We start from the raw sequence: 8,479 nt of genomic DNA on the forward strand, positions 1-8,479 counted from the left end.
ATGTATAGCACAACAATTTAAAGTACATCAATACTTTTCTTTACATATATCCAAAATCTAAAATTTTCTACTTTTTTTAATGGCTGGTATTTACAAAATTAAAGAAACCAATCCTACAATACAGTTGATAATTTGTGTGTACGTATAGGAGTGATAATGTTATGAACACTACTAAACTACAAAAATTCTCCATTACCATACTCACTTGAGATGGTTTGGCTCGCTAAAGACGTGAGTTTCCTACCAATTTCTTAAATAATATTAAGCTTCTATTATTCATATTTTAAATTTGTTTGTTTATCCCCATTTAATTATTCTTTGAATTTTGTTTATCAATTTTTGGGAATAAAAATACACGCCTCAATTAAGAAGGCTCTTGTGTCTCAATTCGTAAATTTGTTAAGAGACGAAATATTTTATCAAATAAGATATTTTGGTGTTGGACTCAATGTAGGTAACTTCATGACTACACATCATGAGTATGTGGTTAATTTAAACCAACGTACCGATATGCACATACTTCTAGAAATCGTCAAGTATTCCACGATATGGATTTAATTTTGTGAGTTTTGATACTCTCAATGCTCTTGGGTTCGATTACACCTATTTGGTTGGTAAGTTTATTGTTTTAGAAAAATATAATTCATTGATAAATTTATTTATTTTATTGATAATTTCGATTGTATTTTTTTTTAACAAACTTATTAACAATAAATTTTTTTTATTTTAATTCATTCTAGATGTTATTGGATATTTTATTGGAATCGGGAGTGAGATTTTAAGGTCAAAGAAGATGTTAAACAACTGGAGGAAGAGCACTTATTATTTGCTTAAGTTGTTACCTTTTAAATTTTTAAATACACTTTCTCTTTATCTTTATCTTTATAGTAGCACAAATGGGGAGCTCATATGCTGACATGGTGCTCATACGTTGAATTTGGGAATTTATTTATTTAGGTGTCGTGTAACACCCTACCACACAGAGCCTTATGCTTAAGTCATAAAATAGAGGTGGCGAGGTATTACGACCTCTAAAAACAAAATTTAGTACATATAGTATTGCAAGAATTTTTGTAACTAGGAGCCTTTGAAGAAAAAGGAGTAAATCAAAACCGTTAAATCAAAACGCGCAACACTCCGATCGAGAACGTAAACGAAACAGATAAAGAGTAAGCTGACGCTAGGAGACATACAAAAGAGTGCCAAAATACATATACCAAGACTCGGGATTTGGCCTGCGAAGATAACCGGCCCGAGCATGTAAGTAAATATATACATATATAGGAGGTAATCCCAAAAGAACCCAAAAGGAAAAATACAAAACTTGTTTCTCCAAAATAACCTCTAAGAGGAGTTAATATAAAATACATATACAGTGTAGAATATAAGTATCTAAACAAGTATATAATGTCCAAAATAAAATCCCAAGATACAAGGATCTCCGCCAAAAGGAAGTCTCCAGCATGCCTCAGCGAGGAGCCTCACGTCCTGCATCTGAAAACCACAAAATCCGCATGGGTGAGAACTGGAGGTTCTCAGCATGGTAACAGTGCCCAAATATCTAACATGTAATGTCCTGAAAAAGGCGAAGGCAATCCTAGAGCTCCCACTTGCATAATCAAGGCATATAAACAATTCTAATCCATAAGAATCAAAAACAGGTAACTAACTAAGAGTCTCCATTCTAACTACAAATCCCATTCCAATTCCTGCAAACATCCCAACCGCTAGGGGTGTTCAAATCCAAACCGATCCAAATTAAACCGCTCATATAATCCAATCCAAACCAAAAACCGATTAAAAATCGCACTAATTTGGATTTGATTGGATTCTATTTTTTGCAAACCGCTGAATCGGATCGGATTTCGGATCTACTTTTTATAACCGATCCAATCCAATCTAAACCGCACAATGTGTTATAATATTATTATTTTATTATTATATTTACAATTATACTTATAACATGTTCAATTGTTTATACATTTTTATATTATTCATGTATTATTATTATTTAATAAATATTTTATGTTCAAAATATTATTTATTTATTTATTTTAACTAACCTATAATTTTATTTCTATTGTTATGTTATCGTTGGCTTTTTAATATATTGTTGAGACTTGTTATGACATTGTTGATTATTTAAAATTTGATGTTGAGACTTGTTATATGTATTAAATTTTTTTAATTTATAAAACCGCAAATCCAATCCAATCCAAACCGCTTGAAATTGGATCAGATCGGATCGGATTTTTTTTAAAGCATCCAATCCAAACCGCACCGCAAGTAAAAGTAGTGTTCGGATCGGATGAGTTTTTTACTCAAAATCGATCCAAACCGCACCGCGAACACCCCTACCAACCGCCAACAGTAATTGAGATGCAAACACAAGTATATCAAACAAAGAAATGCATAAGTAGAAAGCAGACAAGACAATTAGGCAATTAGCAAGTAATGATGTAGTCAATTAGGCAATCCATACAAGTCACATATAATGCATATGATGCATGCCTGTCCTAGTGGCTGATGAGTCTCATCTGTCGGTTATAAAGTCAACCCGACAAGTCCTGATAGCTAGCCATTGGACTGTCCCTTTGTCGTGCATCCCCAACTCGAGTTATACTCAACATAAATCATAATTTCATATATATACAACACCCTCACTGGTGTATATTTACGGGGGCAAGCTCATCTGAAACTTTCACAGTGTCCGACTACACTTACGACATAGGGTCAGCAGAGGAGTATCGAGTCTCCACCTGCAGCACGTGGTGGCTAGCCACTGCTTTCACACAGAAAAACTCGTATCTCAGATAGGTAGAGTGCAAACAATCACAATAATCAACCATTCATCATATATGCATTTAATCACAGCCATACATTAATATTCATCTCAGCCATCTGGCTTACAAATCATAGTTCATAATCAGCCTTAATCATTACCACACACAGCCATTCGACTCATTTCATACTCAGCCATTCGGCTCATCTTATATACAATACTCCACCATCCTCCTCAAAAACTTATATCATCATCTTTCATCATAACTCATCATAACATCCACAAGTTACCATCTCCCCTAGCTTACTCTCATTTGCTAGGCATTTTACATCAATTTAAGATTTAGGGGATAAAATTGTGGGTTTATAAGTGTGAAATAACATCTCAGAAGGTTACAAGCTCGTTGGGAATATGAAAGACTTAAAAAATAGCTTTAGAAAAGAATTAAGTCGCGTGCGTACGCACAGGGATGTGCATGCGCACGCCCAGAAGCATTTTTAAACGTGTGCGTACGCACAGGCTTGTGCGTACGCAGAGAAAGCGAAATCTCCAGGGTTGTGTGCACGCACAAGGTGTGCCAGCGCCACCAACAGCAAGCCATTCACAACGTGTACATGCGCACAGATCTGTGCGTACGCACAGCTCGGAAGACTTCCTTGGACATGCGCACGCATAGAGCGCGCTAGCGCTCCCAGCAGCATCCCCGTTCCTGCGTGTGCGTACGTACAGGGCTGCGCTGTGCGTGCGCACAGGCTCAACATTTCGCGGGTTGTGCGTGCGCATAGGGCTGTGCGTGTGCACACAAACCAGAAATCACAAATTCTGCAAAAGTTACAGAATTTAGATTTTTGGCCCAAATTTCGAACGATCATATCTCCTTCCAAAAAATTCAGATTTCAACCAAATATGAACCACTTTAAAGCTTATGAAATTATCTTTCTTTTGATATAAAAATCATCAAATTCCGAAAACAATTGCTCAAGATATGATCCGTTGAAGTTCATCAAAATTTCATTTTTTACCAAAACTTATAAACTCTCCATTTTTAAAACATACACTTACCAATCCATACCAAATCAACCCAAAACTCAACCATTCCAATCATCAATGATTTCCAAACCGCTTTCATTCACTAGGGTTTGAGATTCCTTACCTTACCCAAGAATCAAAGAAGCAAGAACAAGCCTTATCTTCAAGTTAATTTGATCCTACAACACAAGGAGCTCACAAATTTCAACATTTTTGTCCATGAAACTCGAAACTAAGGGCTGAAATTCGAAGAAAAAACGTGGCTTACCTCAAGATTGATTGTGTAAGTTTTGTAGAGCTTGACACCACAGTCGCGTGGCCGTAAACGATGCGTCAATCGGAACTTTGGATCAAAAGTTATGATCACTTGAAGTTGGAGCAAAGGTTTGGAACATCTCCTCCTTCCCCTTCCTTTGTTTCAGCGTGTGTTTTTGTTTTTGGGAAGAAAGAGAGCTGAGCTCTCTTAATTAAGGGAGGCTTGCCTGGGCCATTGGGCTCAACTTGGGTCCGGTTGGTCCAGTTTGGCCCGTTCAACCCAATCTTGGGCCGTTTTCTTTAAAATTAGTGTCAAAATTCTCGTTTTAAAATTCTCTATCATATTAAACCATAAAAATCTCATTTCTCACTTTCTAGAATAAATTCTAATTTAGAGATTAATTAGTCATTAATTAACTGGGTTTTACATGTCGTCACTAGAAATTTTTAGAATTATATTTATAAATTATAAATTATTATTTGCTTAGGTTGTTACTTTTTAATTTTAAATTATTTGCTTAGGTTATTTTACTTAAGTTGTTATTTTTTAAATTTTAGGTTATTTTGATTAGGTAGTTATTTTTAAAATTTTAAGTTATTTATTTAGGTTGTTATTTTTTAAATTTTAAGTTATTTACATATTACTCTTTTAAATCATAAATTATTATTTACTTAAGTTAAATTAGGAGACATGTATAGCACAACAATTCAAAGTACACCAATTCCTTCTTTTACATATATCCAAAATCTAAAATTTTTCTTCTTTTTTAAATGGCTGGTACTCACAAAATTACAGAGAGGAGTGCTAGGGGATCAGCAAGTTTTGTGATTTGTAGCCATTAATTAGCCATCATTGATGTTTTTAATGTTGTGATATTTTATCCAATTGTGTGGAATTACTCATTTTTCTTTTGCTGTGGCTAGATTTTAATAAAAATACTGGCCTCCTAGACTTTCTTAATTATAGAAATCAATCCTATAGTTGACAATTTGTGTGTACGTATATGAGTGATAAGGTTCTGGACACTACCATGATACGGAAACTCTCCATTACCATACCTAATTAAGATAGTTTGACTCGATGAAGACATGAGTTTTCTATCAATTTCTTAAATAATATTAAATTTATATTATTTATTTTTTAAATTTGTATGTTTATCCCAATTTAATTGTTCTTTAATTTTTGTTTATCAATTCTAGGGAGAAAAAATACACGTCTCAGTTAAAAAGGATCTTATGTCTCGATTCGTGAATTTGCTAAGAGACAACATATCTTATCAAATAAGATATTTTAGTGTTGGATTCAATGTGGGTAACTTCAAAATTACACATTATGAGTATGTGACTAATTTAAACCAACATAGTACCGATGTGCACATACTTCTAGAATCGTCAAGTATTTCACGATATGGATTTAATTTTGTGATTTTTGACATTCTCAATGCTCTTGGGTTCGATTAGATTTATTTGGTTGGTAAGTTTATTGTTTTAGGAAAAGTATGATTCATTGATAAATTTATTTATTTTATTGATAATTTTGGTTGTATTTTTTCTTAACAAATTTATTGACAACAAACTTTTTTTTTAATCCATTCTGGATGTTATTGGATATCTTGCTGGAATTAGGAGTGAGAGGATTATTGAAAAGGATGAAAATCTACCAAGTACAATGTTATTGAATTAGAAATTAATGATGGGTAATCATATATTTATTTTTATAAATCTAAAAATTTTGATATTGACTTCATTGTAAATTTATGTATTTGAATTTATTTTAAAAGTTTATTCTCATCTTTTTAAATTGTTATTTCAACTTATTTTATTATGAATATTCTTGTAATATCAAACCTTTTTTTCTCTTGAAAGATTTTAATTTATTAAAAAAAATTTGTTATCGATGAACATATCTTTTTTCTATCTTTTTATGTAAAATGTTATCATTGGCATGTTAATATTAAAATATAAATAACAATCATAACTTACAAAAAAAAGTTTATACTTTTTATAAATTCTTGATTTTTTTAAATAAAGATTAGATTGAAACTTTTGTAATTTCATTTATAAATTAATAGATTATTTGGTTAGATTGTTAGATAATAATAAAGATTTAGTTTTTGAATTTATTAGCAAGGTAGTTAGATATTTAAATCTTAATATTATTGAACTAATTTTAAAAAAATAATATCTAAATTATTCGGTTAGGTTGTTAGATATCAATAAGAATTTAGTTTTCGAGTTTATTAGCAAGGTAGTTAGATATTTAAATCTTAATATTATTGAACTAATTTAAACAGAGTTATTTATAAATTTTTTATAAATTATTTTAAAATTAGAATTGTTGTTTAATAATGAAATCAACAATTTAAAAGTAATAACAAAAGAATAAGAAGCAAGTAGTAGTAAGAAACAAATTCGAAAACAAAATAATAAGAGCTTAAATTTGAAAATAGAAACAAAATGTCATTTTAAAACAAAATAATAAGAAACCGAATTTAAAAGAGGTTGTTACTTTTTAAATTGCTTAAGTTATTTTGCTTAGGTTGTTATTTTTTAAATTTTAAGTTATTTTGTTTAAGTAGTTATTTTTAAATTTTAAGTTATTTAGTTAGTTTGTTATTTTTAAATTTTAAATTATTTACATATTACTCTTTTAAATCATAAATTATTATCATTTGTTTAAATTGTTACTTTTTAATTTTAAGTTATTTGCTCATAAATTAAATTTTTCAAAAGATACATGCTTCAGTTAAGAGGGCTCTTGCGTCTCGATTCATGAATTTGTTAAGAGAAGTCGATGATAGATAATCAATTATTATTTTTTAAATATAAACCCTTACACATAATAAATGAGTAAAACGAAATCTAGGAATTTTAATACTAACTTCAATGTAAGTTTATTTATTTAGATTTATTTCAAGATTTCATTCTATATATTCAAATTTATTTGTTTTAGTATTTTGTATTTAAATTGTTATTTTAATTTTATTTTGTTATAAAAAAATTTATAATATTAATTTTTTTTTGTATTTGAAGAATTTCAATTTGTTAAAAAAAATTGTTTTATTTAAAATATTAGTATTGGTATGTTGGTATTGAAAATATAAAAGATAAAGCATATTTAAAAAAATGTATTATGAGATCAAATAATTTTATGATTATGGTATTTGTTTACACGGAATGCTGTGTAGAGAACTTTAACTTATGATATTCATCGGAGATGGCCTTCAGTGATGAGATTAACTTTTTATTTACCTGAAAAGCAAAATATCATCTTTAAAAACGATGACAATCTTGAGAAAATCATGGATCAAGAGAAAGGAAAAGGTACAATGTTCTTAGCATGGATGGAGGCCAACAAAAAATTTGAAGCAAGTCAAATTTTAACGTATGCTGAATTTCCAAATCAATTTGTTTATGATGGAGAAGAAAGGGAATGATATCCACGTAAGAGAGAGTATTCTATCGGAAGGTTAAACTATGTTCCACCGGGTACATGTGATATCTACTATATGAGAATTTTGTTAATTATTCAAAAGGTTGTATAACATATGATTCTATTAGGACAGTTAATGGAATTACATATCCTAGCTTCTAAGATGTTTTCTATTTTATGGAACTATTGTGTGACAATTGAAAATTTATTGCAGCTATTAATGAGGTCTGGTTATCAATTGAGAAAACTATTTGTGATTCTATTGATATATAATAGTTGTACGGTAGCTCGGGTACCGGACGGTTTGGGGAGGTCCTTCCGTAGGTAAGGTGGGGTGTCGCCTGGTTCTGGGTTGCGGAGTTGGAGCAGGAGCAGACGACGTCCCGAGATTTTGGTGTGGAGAGGGAGATACCACCTGAAAAGACACTCCGACGCTCTAGTCAGTCAGGTGTGCAGGCAAAAAATGGGTAAGGTGATATGTGTGACGTACCTTGGGGGAGGGGTAGGACCCTCCCCATATATGCCTTGTCAGGAGTGGGTCCCACGAAGGTAGACCCACCTTCCTCGAAGCTTCCCAATACAGCTGTAGCAGCGAGCTGTAGAGGACGCGTGTCCGGATCGACGTCCGGGTGTCTCACGCCCATGCGTTCGGGTCGGGTGACCCGTGGATCGGGTCAGTCAGCACGTCGTTTGGGCCGGGCCGTAACAGTGCCCCCAACGCGCCAGCAATGGCCGTGAGTGCCGTTGGTGACGCGTCATATTCTCCCCTGCGCGTTGTCGCTTGGTCGGCCGCTCGTGGAGGGGACGCGCCTCCTGTGCGAGTGAGTCTGCTCCTTGTCGTTGGGATAACCTTTGTCGCCTCATTCCTCGTGCTAGGCATTTAATGCTCATAATGAGTTATTTCAAACCCTGCGAGTAAAGACTATTTTGTCCTTGCCTTTCGCGCTTCTTGAGTTAGTTTTCTAACTCCCCCTCCCCCT

The sequence above is a fragment of the Arachis ipaensis genome, chromosome B06 (genome assembly GCF_000816755.2).
Source record: "Arachis ipaensis cultivar K30076 chromosome B06, Araip1.1, whole genome shotgun sequence".
NCBI classification, from domain to species: Eukaryota; Viridiplantae; Streptophyta; class Magnoliopsida; order Fabales; family Fabaceae; genus Arachis; species Arachis ipaensis.